Raw genomic sequence first — 23,827 nt, forward strand, 5'->3', positions numbered from 1 at the left:
TAGTTATTTGCCTGTCTGGGCACAGGCTGGCTAATGTGGTGGAGATGAATGTATGCATGTAGCTATGGGTTGGGAGATGAAGCTAGCTGGAACAGACACAGAGTCCTGGTTGCCGTGCCAACCAGCTAAGGTTTGAGGTAAATAATTTGCTTATTATTTTTTTGGAAGTCTGATTTTTGTCTTCCAATGGATCTATTTTAATCTCAAGTGTGTTTCTGGGTTTGTTCATGTTGGGATTTCTTTTTCCACTTTAGGAGGTCCCGGAGTCATCTCTGGTGATGCTCTATTTTTTGTTCATGTTTATGAATGGTGATTAAGTTGGTCAGCATAGGTAGTGAGTATACAGGCTTCTTTTAATTTAAACAGGTTCAGAAATAGAGTGGGGGAGACAATTCATCAAGTGATGTAGAATATCTTAAATATATAGCCTTTTTTTTTAAGGAAAATAGGCTACGTAAAAATAAAGATGCTGTGCTGTTTCTGAATGATCACTCTGTTGTCACCATCATTGTGACTGACCAATATTTCCTTCTCTATAAAACTTGGAGTTCACTATATGTTGTTAAAGTCCAATAGAGAGAAGGATATATTGGTTTAAATATTGGTCTAGATTAGAAAGAATCCCTGTCATAGGAAGATTTACAGCCTAGTGGATCTAATTATCTTTCAGTAACTTTGGAAAATGCATCAACTTGTCAAACCTGGCATCAGTTTAGCACCAAGAGCAAATATTAAATAATGAAGATGGTTTATTACAAAGAACTATGAGTTACCATTTTAACTTCATTTACAAAAATTTTTATACGTACTTAGGGCAGAAAAGGAGCAAAGCAATTGCGAACAGTTTTAAGGCAATTCATTCCACTTTTCCCACAAGAGGTGTGCTTCATTTATAGCCCTTTAAGTGCTGGCTTTAAAATAAAGTATTGCCATATTTTATTTGCTCATTCGTATGCTCAGAGATAAAATACCAATATCAAAGCAGTAAATACTACACGGAGGATATTGATGGAAACAGTAGCATAATAGAAAAATATAACTCATTTTTCCTATTTATATGGGAATATTGGAGAACAAATCAAACAAAAGGCAGAGGGCCTGTGAGAAGGGATAAATTTTTTAAATGTGCCAATTAAATTTTCTCTTTCAGTTCCTCTTTTTAGAGACTGTGTTTTCTTTATATACCTTCACTTATCTCCGTAGCATGACATTTGCAAAAGGTACTATTAAAACATGAGCCAAGATGACTCATGCAGACACTGGAACTAGTCCTTAGAGATCATAAAACGTGACTCTCTCGTTACTGTTTCTCATTTCATTTAATATGCGAATAGCTCCCATGATTTTGCTCTCTCATAACTTCTCTTCAGTGCTTTCCAGAATTATTTGGAGGCACACACCACTGTCAAAGGATATCAAAAAAAAAGGTTTCATAGTTCATGAGAGAGGATTTGACCACGTATCTTATATTGTAGCTTCTTCTCTCTTTTTTCTCAATTGTTATGTTGGTATTTTTATATTTTTCTCTTCCAATCTTGCTTAAAGTATATACTTTGTGTAATTTATCCCAAATATTTTTCTTTCCATTTGATAGTGATAGGTAAGTACAACTGATTGCAATAGGTTTACTGCTTTTGTTATTGGAGGATTTGGGGCTTTCCTTAAATTGTCATAAGTTCAAACCATCTTTGCCTACATGCACAGTCATTGCTTAGCTGTCCCCCAGTAATTGGATATAAAGAAGTTTCTATGACTGGTGGTGCTTTTCCTGGTACATATGATAAAATATTTATTGTTCTTTCTGCTTGCTCATGGTTCTAAACTATGGACTGACTCAATTATAAGCCACAAACACTGGCATGTCTTCTTACATCTATGCTTCATGATAGAAAATGGTTGTCAAGATTCTTATAACAAGGACCTGTGGTCCCATCACAGAGAAGAACTTACTTGTGATGAGGGCTCTGGGACTGAAGAGACAGGGCCTCACTCTGTGAAGCTAGAACTATTCCTGTTCCAGAGGCCAGTCCAGTGAAGACTGAGATACCTTGACTCAGGAAAGAAATCCAGAATGGACCATGTGGATTTATCTATAGACGTGTATGCCAGATACTCCACAGTGTAAGGGGAAGAGTATTTCTATTCCTTAGGAGGCAAGTGCTTACTGAGAGTAATTCTTGTCCATTCAAAACAACATGGTTCCACTATGGATACATTAAATACCCAGTATAAGGAGTCTGTCTCTTTCTGTTTGTTCTTGAGAGTGCAAATTGATATTTTTATGAAAGAGTAACTTTGAAGCCCTTCTTAGTTCTAAAAACCAGTACTCCTTTCTTGAAACCTTCGGATATTTAAATGTTCAGCTCCACATCTTGTCTAGGTGTACTCTGTTGCTATCACCAGAATCAATATAGTTGCTTCATTTTGGACTAATAACCCCTAAGTCTGCTTAGTGTTGTCCTGTTATGTGAATTTTTGTAACTGTGTTCTAATAACCATTATTTTTTTTAGGTCAGTCCACTGGATGCTACTGAAATTTTTATTTCTCTCACAACTGGCCGTGTATATTGGTACATCTGCTCATTCAGTTTGTTCTCCCCTTGTCAGAGTTTGATATATGTAGCAATAAATCAGAAATTATATATCTAAAACTCCTTGTAGGAAGTTCATTAATTAAAACCCGTTGAAGAAAAGAAGATGCCCAGGGGCAGCAAGTGTATCATAATACTACATTTCATCAGTTTTTCCACATACTAATGTCTCTGAAATTGGTTTTCATTTAACAGTCAATGGCACCTTAGATTTGATTAAAAAAATGGTTTCATCTACCAGCCTTCTTATGTCCTCAAGTACTCTATATCAAAAATGCAGCAAAGACTGAATTGGGCCAGCTATTTTAGAAAATGAATTATATGAGGAGTCTTCATTTCTGAAATGAAATATCACATTACTATGGAGATACTATAGATGTTGGGAAAATCCCAAGAATAGTCATACTGTAATCAGTAGGACATAAGTAGGGTTATAATGTCTGTTTTTTAAGATCCAAGCAGGCATAGATAATTAGAATGGAATTGCCATTTTTTTTTTTAATCTCAACTGGCATAGTATTGCAGTGCAATGACAGATGCTTAGAAAAGTTGAAAATAACTCTTATTCAAATGGGAAAATTTCAAAGCTGAAAGTTCTGAAAAAATAAAAAAATAAATAATAAGGCAATGACCAAACAGGCTAATTTTTGACCAATATGAAAAACTCATTAATAAAGGAGACCAAACTATCTTGTTACACTCATATATGAACCCATTTTACATTGAAACCACTCAGTAAAAATAAATTATAATAAAAAAAAACCTTTTAAAAGGATGCTATTCAAGCCCTCTGGCTCTTTTTGGTGGGTGACCTTACAGTCCACTGTCGGTTGCACAATTACTCAGAGCCATTGAGCACAGATTCTTTGTGATCTGCTGGCTTTTGAAGTGGATAAGCTAAATCATCCTAACTCTCAGTACACAGCATTCTGCAGAGTTAGCATCAGCAATGGCTACAGCTGATGTCATTACCCAGTAAATTGGGCTCTACACATCATTCAAGACAGAACCATTTTTAAAAAGAGAGATAGATCTTTGACTTGACAAGCCCGATAAATCAAACCTAGTTTTCAAAACCAAGAGTGGATTCAATGAAACCATGTGAACCCAAGAGCTGTTTCAGAGACACCATCTAGCAAAATTAAACTTGTTTTTAGATGTCATAGGTACGCTTAAAAGTCCCATTTGGTTGGACTGTAATAAAAATTAATTTGTGTACCCAAATTACAAGGGGAACAATACAGAAAATTTAAACAGATCCCAGTCTCTGAAATTAGGTGTCCTTATTTATTATGTGGGGTCAAACTAGATAAATTAAATGATTCTCAACTTGAAGGTAAAAAAAATAACTAGAAGTGTCTCTCGCTGAGTTCTAATTTGTATTGAACAACATCTGTGATTAATACATGGGTGTGTGTGTTGGGGGGGACTGTGGTGAGATGGAGAGGCACTGGCCATATCTCCCTGAAGGCAGCACTTGTTCCAGCTGTCAGCAGACAGCCCCCAGCTGTTAGCTCCTTCAGTGTCTGAGCTGCGGAGGGCTGCCTCACTCAAGGGGACAGCCTTGCTGTGGCAGATGTCAAATGACTCATCTCATGGGCTTTAAAGCCATGGCCACTTTGGTTCATCAAGGAACGGACCATCTGTGCTCCGGAGCTCTGCATGGGGGTAACTGAGGCTTTGAGGGGACTGTGTTGTGCTTTGACTGCTCACTCCACTCCATCCTATTTCCTCCCCCTTCCATGGTGCTCTCATAGTCAGTCTACAGGCCAGACTCTTCCTCTGTGTCTGCTTCTGGCAAACCCATCTGCAACGGGGAGCATACAAAATGATCTCTGCAAGGAAAATGCCAAGCTCTAGCTCTGCTCTAAATATGTCACAAAAAATAGTTCAGCCTGCAGAGGGCTTTGGTGGGATAAAAAATAGCAACCCACTCTATCTACTCCTGCTTACTCCAGGGACCAACTTTCTCACTACCCTGCCATTGTCTGTCATTTCCTTCTTTACCAGATACTTATCTGTGAAATGACATTGTTGGGAGCTTTCTTTTTTTGTGTGTAGTCTTTTTAAAATCTGAATAAAAAATAGTTTTCCTTTACGGGAGAGAACTCTACAGGTATAAGCTGTTGCAGAATGGCTCCCGGGCTGGTTTACTTTTACCAGCTATTTCAGTACTTTCTAATCCACCTGCTTATTTCCACTGAATTAAGCAATCTTAAAATCATGTGCCAGAAAGGCAAAGAGGTCTATTTATTTAAACAAAAATCAAAAAGTAAGGGTACTATTAATCTAATCCTGAACCTCCTGCTATTGGGTTTAAGGGAGGTGAATCTCACTATGGAAAGCTTCTCTCTCAGGACCCAAGCAGGTGGCAATGAGCAGGATGTGACTTGGTTGCATGGGGCTCCTGTGTGCTGTGCTTTGTTCTCATTCTTTTTTTTTTTTTAACACAATCTTCAACCACCATTTTTATTTTTATTTTTTGAAAGGTTTAATAAACTTTTTATTTTGGAACAATTTTAGATTTACAGAAAAGTTACCAAGGTAGTACAGATGCAGACCCTTTATCCAATTTCCCCTAATGTTAACAATTTACATCACAATGTACACTTATCACAGCTAAGAAGACAACATTTGTGCATCCCTATTAATTAAATCTAGGCTTTCTTCAGATTTTATCAGCTTTTGCACTAACAGCATTTTCTTATTTATTTATTTATTTTTTATTTTATTTTATTTTTATTTATATATATAAATTTTTTATTACTCAAATTTATCACATCTGTAGTTATATAATGATCATAGCAATCTGATTTCACAGGATTTCCATCCCACAACCAAGTACATCCCCCCACCCCCCAAACTGTCTCCTCCGGAGACCATAAGTTTTTCCAATGTCTGTGAGTCAGCATCTGTTCTGCAAAGAAGTTCAGTCTGTCCTTTTTTCAAATTCCACATGTCAGTGAAAGCATTGGATGTTGGTGTCTCATTGTATAGCTGACTTCACTTAGCATGATAATTTCTAGGTCCATTCATGTTGCTAAAAATGCTGGTATTTCATTCGTTTTAATGACTGAGTAATATTCCATTGTGTATATGTACACATCTTGATCCATGCCTCTGTCGATGGACATTTAGGTTGTTTCTATGTCTTGGCTATTGCAAATAGTGCTACAATGAACATCAGAGTACACGTGTCTTTGCGAGTCATGGTTTTCTCTGGATAGATGCCCAGGAGTGGGATTGCTGGATCAAATGGTAATTCTATTTTTAGTTTTCTGAGGAAGCTCCATACTGTTTTCCACAGTGGTTGCACCAATTTACAACCCCACCAACAGTGTACTAGTGTTCCTTTTTCTCCACACCCTCTCCGGCACTTAGTGTTTGTAGACTTTTTGATGATGGCCCTTCTGGCTGGGGTAAGGTGGTACCTCATAGTGGTTTTGATTTGCATTTCTCTAATAATGAGTGATGTTGAAAATCTTTTCATGTGTTTTTTGGCCATCTGCATGTCTTCTTTGGAGAACTCTGTTTAGATCTGCCCATTTGTTGATGAGGTTGTTTTTTTAACAAGCATTTTTCTCCAGACTACATTTTAGCAAAAATTCTAGGTAGAGAAAATTGGTTTAACATACATCTTTCCAATAAACCAAATCATGTCAATTTCATGTATTCATGTTGGAATTTTATTTACAATTTCATATATTTAATGTAGGAATTTTACTTACACTTTTACATGAGGATGGTATTTTATTTAATATGACATGATGCCCTCTCTCTTCCTTTGAGTTTCAAAGACAAATAAATCTGAGAAGTAGCTTCACAGTTGCTTCTGGCTTTGCAACTTTGGTTAGAATTCCCAGACGTAAGCAGCCACTTTAACAGATCTATGCTTGCTGAGCTGTGAGGACCTTAAAGTCACATAGACATCCCATTATAACCCCAGAAAACCCTCATCTATTTTATCTCTTCCTTCAACACTGCTTTTATGAAAGTAATGATTTCTGGTGTGACTAGGATATTTACTTTAGCCAACTGACTAGTCTCATGAACAAAAATATTATTCACTATCAATATTAATAGAATATAGGTTTTTGAAAAAATGATTCATAATGAAGCATTTTAGATCATCTGAAATAGCAGTTTATAATTTTAAATCATATCTAAAATAGAAAAAATGTTATTTTATATAATAACAGCCATTTCCATTTAAAATTTTATTTGATTGCTTCAAATGACAGATTTTTTTTAAGATGTTTGTGTTTTTCCAAGTTTAAGAAAACATCTGGCATTATCTAATTTCCTACCCAGGATTTTAAAACTTGACAATTAGTGGGGAAACAATTTTAATTACTTCAATCCTACTGATTTTTAGATCATCTGATGATTGAAAAAAAAAAGCTAGATTTGAAATGTGAGCTTCCTAGATGATTATTACCATTGAAACATAAAAACATGCACTAACAGATTTTGTCTAAAGACTTCAGATAGTTTGAATGATTGATAAGAACAACAATAATCACAATCAAAAGGAAAGAAAAAAATTGTATGCTGCTACATGGAAGGTAGAGACAGGCTCTATGTTTTACCTCTGTGTCATCTATAAATTGGTCAGCTAGACTCAACACCAATACTAGAAAACCAAAAACACTGACTTTATAGAATGAAGTTCAAGCTCCTTGTTCTTACACAAACTGGTGATACTACTCACTTTCTTTATCCTGCCTATTAGATCTACACTAGATTCCAGCCAAAATGCATATCATTGTTCTTATAAATATTCCCTACTCTTATTTCTATACCTTGGCTAACATTTTCCCTCTGCATGAATTCCCATCAATAGCCACTTAACCATTAAGAACTTTGACCGACCTTTACAATTTGCCTAAAACTGTGCCAATCTGTCCAGGATTCTCCTGGTTTTAGCACAGAAAGTTCTACATGCCTGGAAAACTCTTCATCCCAAGCAAAGCAGGATAGTTCACTCTATCTCCAGGACCAAGCCTGGTGACCGGGGCTTAGATAGGATTTGATAATGAAAAAGAGAAAAATAGCAGGGAGAGGAAGGAAGAGGCAAATAGAGCCTGGAGGAATTATTCAGACTCTGAGATCAACTTCTAACCCCAGATTAGATTATATTCTTGAAACAGTTCATCAATCCTAGAAGATTAAAAAAAAAAATGAGAGTTAACAACTTCTGCGTGACACTAAATTTAGCATATTCCAAAAAGAGCAGAAAAAACTTCACAAAAGCTATTATCTTTGAGTAACTAGAGAATAGCTATCCCCTCTCAGAATAGTCAAGCCATGAGCAGTTTCATGGAGCTCATCCGTGCTGTTGATCCAAGCCTGTCTTTGAGCAGAGGCGTTCATATCCTTAATTGGAGACTTCATTAGGAATGACTGTGCATTTTTATTTAAGATGAAGTTGAGGTTACTCCCACTGGCTCTGATCTGGTCATCCTATTAGTGACATGAGATTTAATTAATTAATTAATTATTATTATTATTATTATTATTGCTTTTTAGGGCAAAGACACATGTACCCCAATGTTCATTGCAGCACTATTTACAATAGCCAAGACATGGAAACAACCTAAATGTCCATCGATAGAGGCATGGATCAAGAAGCTGTGGTACATATACACAATGGAATATTACTCAGTCATTAAAACGAATGAAATACCAGCATTTTTAGCAACATGAATGGACCTAGAAATTATCATGCTAAGTGAAGTCAGCTATACAATGAGACACCAACATCCAATGCTTTCACTGACATGTGGAATTTGAAAAAAGGACAGACTGAACTTCTTTGCAGAACAGATGCTGACTCACAGACATTGGAAAAACTTATGGTCTCCAGAGGAGACAGTTTGGGGGTGGGGGGATGTACTTGGTTGTGGGATGGAAATCCTGTGAAATCAGATTGCTATGATCATTATATAACTACAGATGTGATAAATTCATTTGAATAATAAAAAAATGCTTTTAATCACATAATACTTTGAACGTCATGAGTTCTAGACAATTTTTTTTTTTTTTTAGGGCCGCACCCACGGCATATGGAGGTTCCAGGCTAGAGGTCAAATTGGAGCTGTGGCTGCTGGCCTACACCACAGCCACAGCAGTGCAGGATCCAAACCACATCTACAACTTACACCACAGCTCACAGCTATGCCAGATCCTTAACCCACTGAGCAAGGCCTGGGATCGTACCCACATCCTTATGGATACCAGTCAGAATCATTTCCTCTGAGCCACGAAGGGAACTCCAGATAATGGTATTTTTATTTTTATTTATTTATTTATTTTAAAATAATTTTTATTTTTTCCATTATAGTTGGTTTACAGTGTTCTGTCAATTTCTACTGTACAGCAAAGTGACCCAGTTATACATAAGTATACATTCTTTTTCTCACATCATCCTCCCTCATGTTCCATCATAAGTGACTAGATACAGTTCCCTGTCGTCTACAGCAGGATCTCATTGCTAATCCATTCCAAAGGCAATAGTCTTCATCTATTAACCCCAAGCTCCCCATCCATCCCACTCCCTCCCTCTCCCCCTCCCTCTTGGCAACCACAAGTCTATTCTCCAAGTCCATGAGTTTCTTTTCTGTGGAAAGCTTCATTTGTGCCATATATTATATTCCAGATATAAGTGATATCATATGGTATTTGGCTTTCTCTTTCTGACTTACTTCACTTAGTATGAAAGTCTCTAGTTCCATCCATGTTGCTGCAATGGCACAATAATGGTATTTTTAAATGCTAGCTTTGATGTTTGTCTGCTGTCTTTATGCTCCACATTTTAGCCAATTCCTCACTGTGGCAGAATTACTTGAGCAACATAGTTCAATATCAATCAGTCCTTGACTTGATAACACACTATTCTTGTCTCATAAATAGTCAATATGGTTTGACTATTTTAGATACTGCACATAATTTGAATCATGCAGTATTTGTCCTTTTGTGACTAGCATATTTTACTTTGCATAATATCTTCAAGTTTCATCCATGTTGTTGCATATGGGTAGGGTTTCCTTCTTTTTTAAGTCTCATTCATATTCCATTGTTCTACATAACTCCTTTTTAATACATTCATCCATTGATGGATCTTTAGGTTGCCTCTGCATCTTGGCCATTGTGAATACTGCTACAAAGAACGTGGCAGTGCTGATAGCTCTTCGAGATCCTGATTTCAATTCTTTTGGATAAATACCCAGAAGTAGAATTGCTGGATCATATGGTAGTTCTAGTTTAATTTTATAAGGAAGTTTCATACTGTTTTCTTTTTAAAAAACTTTTTTATTATAACAGTTTTTATTTTTTCCATTTTAGCTGGTTTACAGTGTTCTATCAATTTTCTATGGAACAGCGTGGTGACCCAGTTACACATACATGTATAGATTCATCACAAGTGATTAGACATAGTTCCTAGTGCTATACAGCAGGATCTCCTTGCCCATCCATTCCAAAGGCAATAGTCTGCGTACGGTTTTCTACAGTGGTTGCACCACTTCACATTCTCACCAGTGGTATCCGAGGGTTCCTATTTTTCTACATCCTTGCTAATATTTGTTGTCTGTCTGTCTGCATATCTATCTATCTATCTATCTATCTATCTATCTATCTATCTACCTACCTAAAATAGCCATCCCAACTTACCTGAGGTGGTATCTCATTATGGTTTTGATTTACATCTCTCTGATAATTGGTAACACTGAACATCTTTTTTATATGCCTGTTGGCCATTTTCAGGTCTGTGGCTAAATAAGTATGGGCTAGCACTGGGAACTGGTAATCTCAAAGATGATGTGGTAACTGACAGTTGCCTGGTATCTGGGGCCTTGTGGATTGCTCCCAACATAGTCACAATAATTTTTCACCCATACTGTCAGCTCTTAATATCACTTTATAACCTGCCACTGCCCAGTTATAGAAGGTTAAGAAATAAGATCCTTATTTGGGCATACGTGGTAGTCCTGTTTAACTTTGGTTAAACTGGAGTTCCCGTCGTGGCACAGTGGTTAATGAATCCGACTAGGAACCATGAGGTTGCGGGTTCGGTCCCTGCCCTTGCTCAGTGGGTTAAGGATCCGGCGTTGCCGTGAGCTGTGGTGTAGGTCGCAGACGCGGCTCGGATCCCGCGTTGCTGTGGCTCTGGCGTAGGCCGGTGGCTACAGCTCCGAATGGACCCCTAGCCTGGGAACCTCCATATGCCGCGGGAGTGGCCCAAGAAATAGCAACAACAACAACAACAGACAAAAAGACAAAAAAGACAAAAGACAAACAAACAAAAAAACCTTGGTTAAACTCAAGCATGTATTCAATTGATAGGTATGTGTGTGTATATTTACATTAGGTACCTTGTTTCAGATGCCTGAATTTCTAGAAAAACTATAGCATATGTCCAAAATAATAGTCTCTAATCTCACATTTGACTCTTGCATAACTTCTAAATGTACTTCTTTCTATGAGAGTTATAGAACTACAAATTTTAGTAGCATAAAAAGTGGCAATGATAGGAAAGTAGTATCCTTTAAGTCGTATCTATGTGTATCCATTTCTACTGACTGAAAAAGCCAAAACCAAAAAATCAGGAAGTCCACGTTCCAGAAAGCTCTTTTCTTGTCAAGATATGTTGTCTTATGTATTGATGCAAAGAATATTAAATTACAAGGTGCATTTTTTTCATCTTCTACTAGAGAGATTTCCTACTACATTTCTGTAAGAATTTTAAGGAACTCTTAACAAACAGATTTATGTGTGGGTTGAAAATTGCTTAGTTGTTTAGAAGTACATGCTATTTTCAATGCATGAAGAGTGGTTTTCATAAAAATCATTAAGAATTAATCTCCTCTCCTGTGCCCTCACTATGCGACACTTTGAAATATCTACCTAATTAGAGAAATTCTTGTCCCTGAGAAGCAAACTCACTTGCCACATCATCTCCAGAATAATTTTCCCTGTCATTGATGTTTTCATTTCCAGTAGCATGGTTAACAACTGGGGCTCTGAATCTAGAGTGCGTGGGTTTGAATACAACTCTGCCATTTATTAAGTCAGGACTCAGAGTTGATGAATACACATCAAGATGTTTCTCTCTCTGTTTTGATCGTTAGTGCCCATTTTGCCATTATATATTATGAATATTACCTCTGACCAGTTGTATGACCTTGGCTAAGTTACTTAATTCATCTGTGAATCAATTTCCTCAACTGAAGGATAAAATTGTTAACTATCTCATTGAACTGTTATAAGAATTAAATTTATAGATATTTACACAGTGTTTTAAAAGTTCCTGTCACAGAATAAGTGCATAATATGTGATTTGTATCATCTTTTATTTCCCTCTGGCTCCTTCTGATCTGTGTCTGTATTTCTTGCTTTCTTCGTGCTCTTCCTGCATTTATGCTCTACAGAATGTAAATGTAAAGATAAAAAGGGAGGGAGGAGAAAAAGTGAAGGCAGGAATATGATGTTATTTCAGCTGTCTGTTCATGAAGTAACAAACAAGAGCCTTATCTAATGTAGTAGCTGTGGGAATGGAAAGCAAGGACTGATGATAATAACTGATGCTTACTGAGCATTTACAATATGCCGGGCACTGTTTTTAGTGGATTCTTAAATTGTCTTGCACAGATTTTGTTCTAGGTATACCTATCAACAATTAAAGGATGCTGGAGTTTACTGAGGCTAAGTAATTTGACATCCAGTCAGTGCCAGACTTGAAACGATATCTCGGTGTTTGAGAGTCCCAAACTTATGCCCTTAACTCCTATGCACTGCCTCACTCCAGAGAGAATATGGATCCAGGTATTGGACCTGAAGGACTCCAGGGAGTCTAGCTGATATGAGTTATTTGAAAAAGCTGTCAGAAGATAGTATTTTAATTTTTTGGCTCATTGTTTCAATAGCCAGAATGAAGGCTTTTATCAGAAGCAGCTTCTGTTTTGATCTCTAAAAGCTGCAGGAGTCTTTATCAACAACAAAACACTCGACAGTAATAAAGGAGGACTCATTAGGCTTATCTCTGTAGACCGGCTCAGCTACTAGCCACCTGGAGTTGTCCCGTGCTCTTTTATCTGGGCACAAGATGGTAAATGGCAAAACTGCCCTTTAAAAATAACTCTTTCCCCATAACTCTTTTTCATCCTTGCTGCTTCCTGGTCACTAGTATCTGTGGAAATTAAATAAAGCCTGCTTGCTTTTCCTCTGAAGGAGAAGCAATGACAGGTCTCTTTGATAAATAATCCCCCTTTTGCACAAAGGAAATGTCACTTCTTAACATAATTTGTAGCAACTCGTACCATTTATTTCCCTGAATGCACATATTATTTAAATCAATCACAGAATCCACACACCAGGGACAGAGGATAAACTTGAATTTTAGTTGATCTAATTTTCCTTGATTACAAATATTGGAAAGGGAATGAGTTTGGGAAATAAGTATCTCTAAATGGATTTGTTTGTTTTTTTTTCTTTGGCTGTGTCTGTGGCATGTGGAAGTTCCTGGGCCAGGAATTGAACCTGAGCCACGGCAGCAACCCAAACCATTGCAGTGACAACACCCGATCCTTAACCCTCTGCGCCACAGAGATAACTCTTGCATCTCTCTTTCATATACACCATATAACATACTATACTCAAAGGTTTAGGGTAAAAACCAAAAATATAATTATTCCTGCATCACAGACATTATACTTATATAAGAATATAGATGTTTGTATATCCAGTTTAGTTAAATTGTATTGGGGAATTTTGGATAAATTTATTATCCAAATAACATTATATAAAATGCTAAGGTCCTCTAAGGGAATTTTCTTTCTGATTATCAGTTCCTGTCAATACAATGCATGTTTCTCTTTTCCTTACAGATTTGATAAATCTCCCCCCTAAGGGAAATAGCAAAGACTCGCTTTTAAGAGTATCCATAGTTCAGTCATATCTGATAAATAAATAATATTTTTATAACTTTTATTTCATAAATATGTATAAAGAGCCAACTGTGTGCACTCTCCTTGTCACTGCAAAAAAAAAAGGCAATGAGAAAAACTGTCTCTTTGCCTACAGATGTTACATTCAAGTGAAGGACAGACAATAAACAAGCAAACAAGTAATATGTCACGGTGATAAAGCTATGACCAGGAGCTGGGTGATAGCTATCAGAGTGCTGTTATATATCAGGGGTCTGTGGTTAAGAAACTGTTCCCTGAGAAATTTCTTTACCTACCCATGTATGAACAAGCCTTGCTATCTAAGACATCATGCTTCTCAAAAGAAGACATTTCAGAAAGGCAACAGAAAGTAAACCAACAACTAATCAACACCTAATTAATGGAGCTTGAACACAAATCCCACGTTTACTAAATCACATAGAGGTATAATATACATATCCTATTGGTTCTGTTTATGTGGAGAGCTAATATACTCATAAATGGACTTGCTACAGTTTAAAAAATAATATGTAGAAATCTGAAGTGTAAATGTGCCGTGTAAAACAATGTAACAAAATAAGTAAACATAATCATGACAAAGTGCTTTCAAGACACATTCATGTATAAGTTTTTATTTTCATATTAAAATACAGAAGTATTTATATAATATTTTTCCTGCCAGGGCACTATCATTTAAAGGGACAAGAGGATCTCATATGACTGCAGCAGGCAGTGTACATCGGAGTAGAATAAATGTCCTTTACTCACATGGATCTGGGTATGAGCAAAGAGAAACACGACCCCAAAGTAATAGATGAGGAATTATGTGTATTAGAGATGAACGAAAATTGTACTGGAATCGTTTTGCCAACACTAACACAGTAAATAAGTAGTCTAGCAGAGTGGATCAGCTTAGAGCACTTTGGGGCAAAGAAAGATATAGATGAATAATTAGTACAACGAGGCCAGAAGATCAATTAAGACAAAGACTAATTATACTGATTTATTTATGCTCCAGTTTATTCTAAATCAATACTCCTGGTTGCTATTACAAGTCTAGATGAGTTTAATATTGAAAATGTTATAAACATCTTTTTTTCAATAATAGCTTTTTTGAGTTATAATTCACATACCTTAAAATTCATTTTTTAAACAGTACAATTTATTGTTTTTTAGGATATTCACAGAGTTGTGACATTTGCCATTCTCTAATTTTAAGACATTTAAATCACCAACTAAAATCACATACCCAGGGAGTTCCCTGGTGGCTTAGCGGTTAAGGATTCAGAGGCATCACTGCTATAGCTTGGGTTTGATCCCTGACCCAGGAATTTCTGCATGCTGTGGGCATAGCCAAAAATAAAAAATAAATAAAATATTGCACCCAAATGAAACCTCATGCCCATTTACAGTCACTCCCTACCCCCACTTATTATACCCTATGCCCCTAGCCGTAGCTAACCACTCACTAATCTACTTTCTGTCTCTATGGATTTGCCTGTGCTGGACATTTTGTACATTATGTGATCTTTTATGACTGGCTTCTTTCACTTAGCATAATGCTTTCAAGCTTCCTTTGGGTTGAACATATGTTAATATCCCATTACCTTACATATACATGGAGAGAGAGAGAGACATTGATTAGTTATAGGGTTAGGCTCACTTGGTTATGGAGGCTGAAGTGTCTCACAGTCTGCCTTCTGGAAGCTGGAGAAGCAGGAAAGTCAGTAGTACAATTCAGTATGAGTTTGAAGAGCCACTGATAATAAGTCCTAAAGTCCAAAGGTCAGAGAACCAGGAGCTGTGATATCTGAGGGCAGGAGAAGGTGGATGTTCCAGCTCAAGAAGACAAGAAGAGAGAGAGAGAATTCATCCTTCCTCTGTCTTATTTGTTCAGTTTAGGCCCCCAACACACTGACAAATTGCCCACCTTGGTGAGGGTGGGTCTTCTTTACTCAGTCTGCTGATTCAAATGCTAATCTCTTCCAGAAACACTTTCCTGGTGAAACTCAGATATAAAGTTTTACCAGCTACCTGGGCATCCTTTAGCCTAGTCAAGTTGACACATAAAATTAAACATCACGATAGGTGACTGTTCCATGAAATGAACAAAATACACTATATCCCTAATGTAGGACCAAAACAGAGATGTTACTCCTGGGAATGGTCTAGAGCCATCTTCTGTGTACAAGTGTCTGGGTAGGCAAGTCTGGGTATATCACCTACTTTATATCTCATAGTATGTTACTGTTAAAATTCTCTAAACTTCTTTGTGTTTCTATTGAATTAGGGAGGCATGGGCAAAGACTACAAATAACACAAATTAGACTCTAAGAAATTTACAGGTGCAAAGCTGATAATGCACATTTCTCTCTTGGGCACAGTGGGGCTATATGCTCCACAGGTTTTTCTCTAGAAGAATATCTGTTTTTCCTGTTGCTTCTCATATTGCAGATTTGAATGAGGGCCGGATCGTCCTAATTGGAACACTTTGATTTAATAATCTGGGTTTCCATCTTGCTGGCATGAACATTTACTATTCTCTGACACCTTGCTGCAGATCAGCTTTAGGTTTAACTGGAGGCCTTGTCTCTCACCACCTCCCAGGTCAGAAATCTGAATCCTAAGCTGCCTGAAGAATTATTGATGGAATTATTCAGGGAACTAACTGTTTTGTTATTGTTTTATTTTTTTTTATTCACTATCCTCTATACTACCTTGAATGTTATCTAAAGTCCTTTCCCCAAATTTGATAGCATTTTATATAAACTTAGTCTCCAAATTGTTTTTTATATAAACTTAGTCCCCAACATGAAGTTACTAATAAAATGAGTATTGGGAAACATGAGTTATATAAATCTGGCTCTGCCTGAATATCATAGCTCTGGTCAAGTAATTTCTGTCAGGTTCATTTCATCACTAGTAAGATGACAAGGTAAGACAGAATAATCTCTTATCTCTTGCAAATCTGTGATTCTCTAATGGTGTGCAGTATTGGATAAATTTACTAAAGGAAATAACTCAATTTTTATGAATATACACACATCACTTTACAACTTTTTATTGAGAATGTCTCTCTTCATTCCAGGTTTCTCTTTACCTTATTACCCCATCTCATAGAAACTGTAAGTTAACAAAGAAAGAGATTGGTACATCTTGCTTTGGAAGATAATGTGTTAAATTTATCTTGCTACGTTTTAAATTCACTAAATCCAAATGACTTTACCATAATTGCATCTCCAAAATTCACAACACTGCTATCATAGAGTCTTTTCTCTCTTAATGGGTATAAAATTGGCAATAAGAAAAGAAACTTGATAGCACTTTATATATGCAAAGGCCAAATCAGATGTCATTTGTGTAGCTATCACTAGGAAAATAATCATATAGTGTAATTAGCATTGTATTGTATTAATTCTGTCTGCTCTTAGGAAACACAAACTTCTTAATGTCACTAATAAACAACTAGAAATGAACTTATTTTAGATGACAACAGTAAAATGGTCTTGTCTCCTTTTCCTCCATCAGTATCTGTTCATTAGGCTTGATGGAATCATTGAGTAGTATAATAAGATATTATTTATCAATAAACACATAAGATGAACTAGGCAATAAGCATGTCTCTTAAATATAAATTAATTTATACCACAAAAACAATTCTTTTCAGAATGTGTATGAAGTGCTGGTGGTATTTCCTCCTCAAGAAAATTATCAAGATATTTTTTTTTCAATCATATAATGTACCTTTACAAGTGCCAGGGATGACCCATATATATTTTTTCTTCAAATAGCATTATATATTTTTATTTTTTTATCATTTATTTATAGATGCATATTTTTCTACTGTACAGCATGGTGACCCAGTTACACTTAATGTATGCATTCTTTTCTCTCACATTACATGTTCCACTGTAAGTGAACAGACAGAGTTCCCAGTGCTACACAGCAGGATCCCATTGCTAATCCATCCTGAAGGCAACATTCTGCATCTATTTACCATTGCAGCACTATTCATGGAATAGCTAAGACATGGAATCAACCTAAATGTCCACTGATAGATGATTGAATTAGGAAGATGTGGTATATATGCACAATGGAATACTACTCAGCCATAAAAAAGAATGAAATAGTGCCATTTGCAGCAACATGGATGGAACTAGAGACTCTCATCCTGACTAAAGTAAGTCAGAAAGACAAAGACAAATACCATATGATATCACTTATATCTGGAATCTAATATATGGCACAAAGGAACCTTTCCACAGAAAAGAAAATCATGGACTTAGAGAATAGACTTGTGGTTGCCAAGGGGGAGGGAGAGGGAGTGAGAGGGACTGGGAGCTTGGGTTAATAGATGCAGAATGTAGCCTTCGGGATGGATTAGCAATGGGATCCTGCTGTGTAGCACTGGGAACTCTGTCTAGTCACTTATGAAGGAATGAACTATGTTTATTTCAAAGTCCTGACCATTATTTTAACTTAAGGAAAAATGCAAATCAATGTAAAACAGATTTCTGACTCTGTATGAAATTCTATTTAGAAATAGGTGGTCATTTCAGCTCCTTTGTAAAGGGGCCTCAGCTTGGGGCTTTTAGAACTCAAGTTTCCCTTTTTCCAGACAAGTAAGAGTAGAAATGTCCTTATACAGGGTCTCTGCTGGGAAATGACTATAGAATGTTATAAAGACATTGCATGAAAAAAAATTGAATGAGTAAACTGTAATTTTAAATGAATAGCTATAGATTTTTCTGGGCCAGTGTTTCTCAACTTTGGCACTAGTGACTTTTGAGGGCTGTAGTTCTTTGTTGCAGGGGCTGTCATGTGCATCGCAGAATGTTTAATAGCATCTTTGCCCTCTACTTATTAGGTAAGGGCACTCTTCTAGTTGTGACAACCAAAACTGTCTCCAGACAAGATCAAATGTGTCCTGACAGGGCAAAATCACCCCTACATCCCTTGCTCTGTTTAAACCACTGTTTTAGGAGTTTCTTTTATGGCTCAGGGGGTTAAGAACCTGACTAGTTTCCATGAGGATGTGGGTTTGATCCCTGGCCTTGTTCAGTGGTGTTGCTGCAAACTGTAGCATAGGTATGTGGCTTGGATCAGCATTGCTGGGGCTGTGGCATAGGTTCCAGCTGTAGCTCCAGCTCGACCCCTATCCCAGGGACTTCCATATGCTCAGGTGTGGCCATAAGATAGATAGATAGATAGATAGATAGATAGATAGATAGATAGATAGATAGATAGATAGATAGAACCACTGTCTTAGTCAAAGCAATGACGCAACATGTTTTCTCTGATTTTGATGCTCCTATCTGGTACTGATAGGGGATCTATTGTGGCAGGAACTACATGTGATGAATTGTATGAGATTTTTATGTACTTTGGATATTAACTCCTTTTCAGATATATGATTTTCAAATAGTTCCTCCCAGGAATGACCAACAGTCTCATGTGCATAGAAGAACGGCCAGGTTCATTAGTCTTTCTCTATGGGTGCCAGGGATCTAGGGCTGATCCTTGATGGCTATATGGCATTCTGCAGGCTATTTATCCAGGTTTTCTGAAGTGTGTAGTATCATTTGTAGAAAGTTGGATACAATGCCCTCTTTGGCTGTTTTGGAAAGACCATTAGGTTTCTACTGTCTTTCCCTTCAATGTTCTGTAGCTATCACTAAGACTCTCCTCAAAGTCCTTCCAGATTCTTCTCACTTGAACTCTAAGATCCGTTTCCAAGATGGTTTTCTCACATAGTGGTTAGCAAAATTCTTTAGTTCCTCGCTGGCTCTCAGCAAGAGGCTTTACATGGCCTCCTGTGTGGTTGCTTGGGAATCCTCATAACATGGCAACTGGCTTCTGTAGGGCAATGATCCAAGAGGCAGTAAGGCAGAAGGTATAACTTAATCCCGACAGTCACACTTATGATTTCTGCCATATTCTTTTGGTTGCGATGTCAGCCCTGTTCAGTGTAGGAGGGGCTTCTAAAATGACAGGGGACAGGCCATTATAGGAGAGCATTCTAGTGGCTGGCTGCCAGTCTCTTGATTTTGCTTCTGCTGTTTGATTTTCTCTTTTGACTATCAGTCATATTTTCTACCTTCTTGTCTATCAAGCTTCACTTGTATGATGTACTTTGTGTTCAAAGAGACATTGTGTTGAAGCTCCTAATAACACCATCTTTTACCTGAAGGCTTGGCTTTCCTCTATGAAGCAGGTAGGATGAGGAGCTCAATCTAGTTTGAGATTGGGGTGAATCAGGGCTGGATGGCAGCTCTTTTGGGATGCTACCGTTGATTTTCTTTCTTTTCCTCTGATATAGCCTGTCTCGGCTTTTAACCAAGAGCCTGGTGAGTCACTATCTCCTTTCTGAAAGACAATACATGTATCATGGGGAAAATCTAATTGCATGTTTGGGGCTCGTGGCATTCCCAAATTATCACACCAGTGCTTCATGACTTTGGAAATCTTTTATAATTTTTCTTTATCCCAGTAGTGTTCCTCTTTGTGGATTAGGTCATTCTCAGCTCACACCTAGAACTGGCAAATGTCCCCTCAGGAATAGGGTTGCTAGCAATGCTCTCACCTTTTTGATATTCTGAGGTTTCAGTTTATCATTCCTCTTTCCTCTGGCAGCTCTTTCTAATGCTTTGGCATTGTGTGTGTGTGCGTGTGTGTGTGTTTACACACATATGCACACATATATACATATGCACACATATATGTATAAGTATATACATATATACATGCATATACATACATGTAGAGCCTATTACTGCTATATCCTACTTGGGACTAGAAGTCTTTACAGCTCATTGTCTAGGGAAAAAAATGAAAGGGGTTTACAGCCTTCATAATTCTATGAAAAGTGAGCAGAGTTGTCGAACATGTCTGCTTGTGCCAGTGTTATGTGTGTGTTTGTCTTATTCACTCTGTCCCACTTTGGGGAACAAAAACTTGAATTTCTTTGCTGATGTTGTTTATAACCCTTATCAATAACTCTAAGGCCCAACACCCTGTACGGATCTTCTTTAGCCTTTGCAGAAGTTCCCTTCATAGAGCTTGTACATCATAAGGAACATCTGGCTATGACACGAGATTGATGTGCTCCACTCCTATTATAGCTCTAATCACAGCAGGCGAGTGTAAAATTATTGTGCTCAGTTGTAATGAGACCAGCTTGACTGGGGAGATGGCAAACGTTGAAGAGCTTTTCCATTGTGGGGATCCTATAAGCTATGCAGCATCACAAACAGGGTACTTTATTTTCGTAGTGTCTGCATATGTTTTTAGGACGTAGTTATAAATATTTGATTGTCTTCTTACTAAATTTATTCTTGAAAACTACATTTACTTGCTGGGGCTCAAATGATGAACTCAGACTTGGAAATACGTGGCATATACTTGTCATAACTCCCAACAATTTCCAGCAGTTATGCTAATTAGACATTTCCCGAGGCTCTTGGTTTAATTGAGGTTAAGCAGCTGTGTTTAATTACAGAAACCAGAAACTTATAAATCCAAATGGGTCACCAAGGCCACACCTTATGAATAGAAAAAAATGAACAGTAAATATGGATCCCATTTTTAATTAATATTCACTCATTCACTAGTTAATTCAACAAACGTGAAGGCCTACTATACACCATATTCCCAGTACTGAGTTACCCACTCCTCAGAGGTAGATAGATGGTTGACCCCTGTCATCCTAGATCTTGGCATCTACAAGAGGGTCCTCAGCAGAGGGAATAACAAATGAGAAGAACCTGAGGAATTTAGTATTAATGTAAATAAAAGGATAAAAGAAAGTTAATACCTCATTAATCATATCCACTGAAACATAAGTTGTCCATTCTAAGATGTGTAATTGCTATTCTTCATTTGAGGGGACCACAGAATGAAAGAACTAGAACAGATTTCAGGGATTACTTAAGAGAAATCTATTCACTTGCTCTGCATTGCCAGCCTAGTTAGAGCCTGATGGTTTAGGCCCCCCTTTCATTCCTGCCTTCATACCTCTTCCCCATTACTTGTTATTATCTTTTACTATACTCCATTGTATTAAACTAAAATTAGTCCTTTTTCCCCTCCCTTCCTTTTCTTTTCTTCTACCATGTTTTGTGGGAACTTATTTAACATCACCAAATGTCTTGCTTTTCCTGATGCATTTCCCTCTCCTCTTGAGTTTAACTGAGCCCTAGCATTTCTCTTGCAACAATTTATAGCTCACAGAATGCTTTAAGACTTTCTTTTATCCTTTTACTTACATTAATACTAGATTCCTCAGGTTCTTCTCATTTGTTATTCCCTCTGCTGAGGACCCTCTTGTAGATGCCAAGATCTAGGACGACAGGGGTCAACCATCTATCTACCTCTGAGGAGTGGGTAACTCAGTACTGGGAATATGGTGTATAGTAGGCCTTCACGTTTGTTGAATTAACTAGTGAGTGAGTGAATATTAATTAAAAATGGGGTTCATATTTACTGTTCATTTTTTCTCACCTTCTTTTGCTCTACAACTTTTTAATAATTTGCCTGTCCCTTCCATGGGAATGAATTTCTCAAAAGGTTGAAAGTGATCTTTAGACTACCAAATTTCTAAATCCAGTGGTCCATCTTCATATAAATTTCCTTTTCACCTACTTCTTTTGTCCTCATCACACCCTTCAAAGGAAAAGAATGCTTCCTACCTTTTTTTTTTTTTTTTTGATTTCAGGGCTGCACTTGAGGCATCTGGAAATTCCAGGACTAGGAGTCTAACCCAAACTGAAGCTCTGATGGCCAGCACCACAGCCACAGCAACGCGGGATCCGAGCCGTGTCTGTGAGCTACACTACAGCTCGTGGTAACGCTGGATTCTTAACCCGCTGAGTGAGGCCGGGGATCAAATCCATATCCTCATGGATCTTAGTTGGGTTTATAAACTGCTGAGCCACAATGAGAACTCCTATAATTTTACATTTCTTACATTTTCTGTTAGATTGTGGATTTTTTGTGGCTAATTAAATTGGCTAATATTTAGAGACCAGTGACAGGCTTATTCTAGGTGCTATAGTCTTCGTAACTCTCAAGGTAGGGTAGACTGTTATTATTTTCATTCTTTAGAGGAGCAAACTGAGGCCAAGAGAGATTAAATAAATGCTTAAGGTCATGTCGCTAGTAAATGGCAGAGCTGGGAGTAGAACACGCAGTTTGGCTCAATAGTCTACGTGCTTACATCTCACTGTACATCAACCTCTCACAGAATGACCTGCATTTTCATTTCTCTTTGTATCCTCAGCTGCTAACTCAAGGCATGAAATGTAGTGGGAATGTAACACGTTTTTGGAGGAGGGGGCATTAGATTGAATTATTCAGGTCAGAATCACATAGGCCTGCACAGGGGAATCAGGACTGAAAGTAAGAGCTCTATACACCTTCTTCTGAACTCTTTCCACTGCCTCTAGAGCATCACAATATTAGTTTTATTATCAATAAACTTTGCTTGATGGGAGCCTATTGACAGATCCTTTATTTGTTATATATACATTTTTTTATATTTGAAGTTTAATTTTAACCACCTATGTCTCTCAGTTAAATTAGGAGTTAAGGTTTGATTTCTGGTTGCAGCTCTGTCACTGGTTAGTTAAATGACCCTGAATAAATCTCTTTAACTTTCTAGATCTAGTATGTTAAGTGTGCAACTTGGATTAAAATGATCTTTAACTTTCTTCCAGCTGAAGTTCTTTTTATTTATTTTTTATTCTGTATTCTTAGCAAACTAAAACTGATGCCTTGATGGAATCACTCATTTAACAAACATTTAATGCCCACTATGTACAAGAGGTTGTAGACCATGTCCAAAGATAGGAAGATGGAGGAGAAAATTAACTTTTTTTTTGCATTATCAGGCTTCATGTTTTTCTTTGAATATACCATGGTATTCATTTAAAAAAAAATCCAATTTGCTTTACTGCAGCCCCTTGGGCTTTAGATATTTATGACTTTAATTCTTTTTCCCAATAGATACATCCCTTTATCTATTTCAACTTGTTTTCTCTGATAAGAATCATTTTATTAAGTATTCTGTACACAATTATCCTAATAGCATATCTTATCTGGTGGGCAATCTTGGTAATTGTATGCCTTTATATCTAAAAACAAGCTTCAGGTATTATAGGGAAAGGAGCCCAGTTGTAAGGAATGGGCCCAAAGGCCATGTGTGCAGGACTGGGAAAGAGCTAGGGAGCTGCAGTGCCATGAGGTCCAGGCATTGCCATTACCATCATGGCTCTGCTCTCTGTCCTTTACAATTTT

The sequence above is a fragment of the Phacochoerus africanus genome, chromosome 10 (genome assembly GCF_016906955.1).
Source record: "Phacochoerus africanus isolate WHEZ1 chromosome 10, ROS_Pafr_v1, whole genome shotgun sequence".
NCBI classification, from domain to species: Eukaryota; Metazoa; Chordata; class Mammalia; order Artiodactyla; family Suidae; genus Phacochoerus; species Phacochoerus africanus.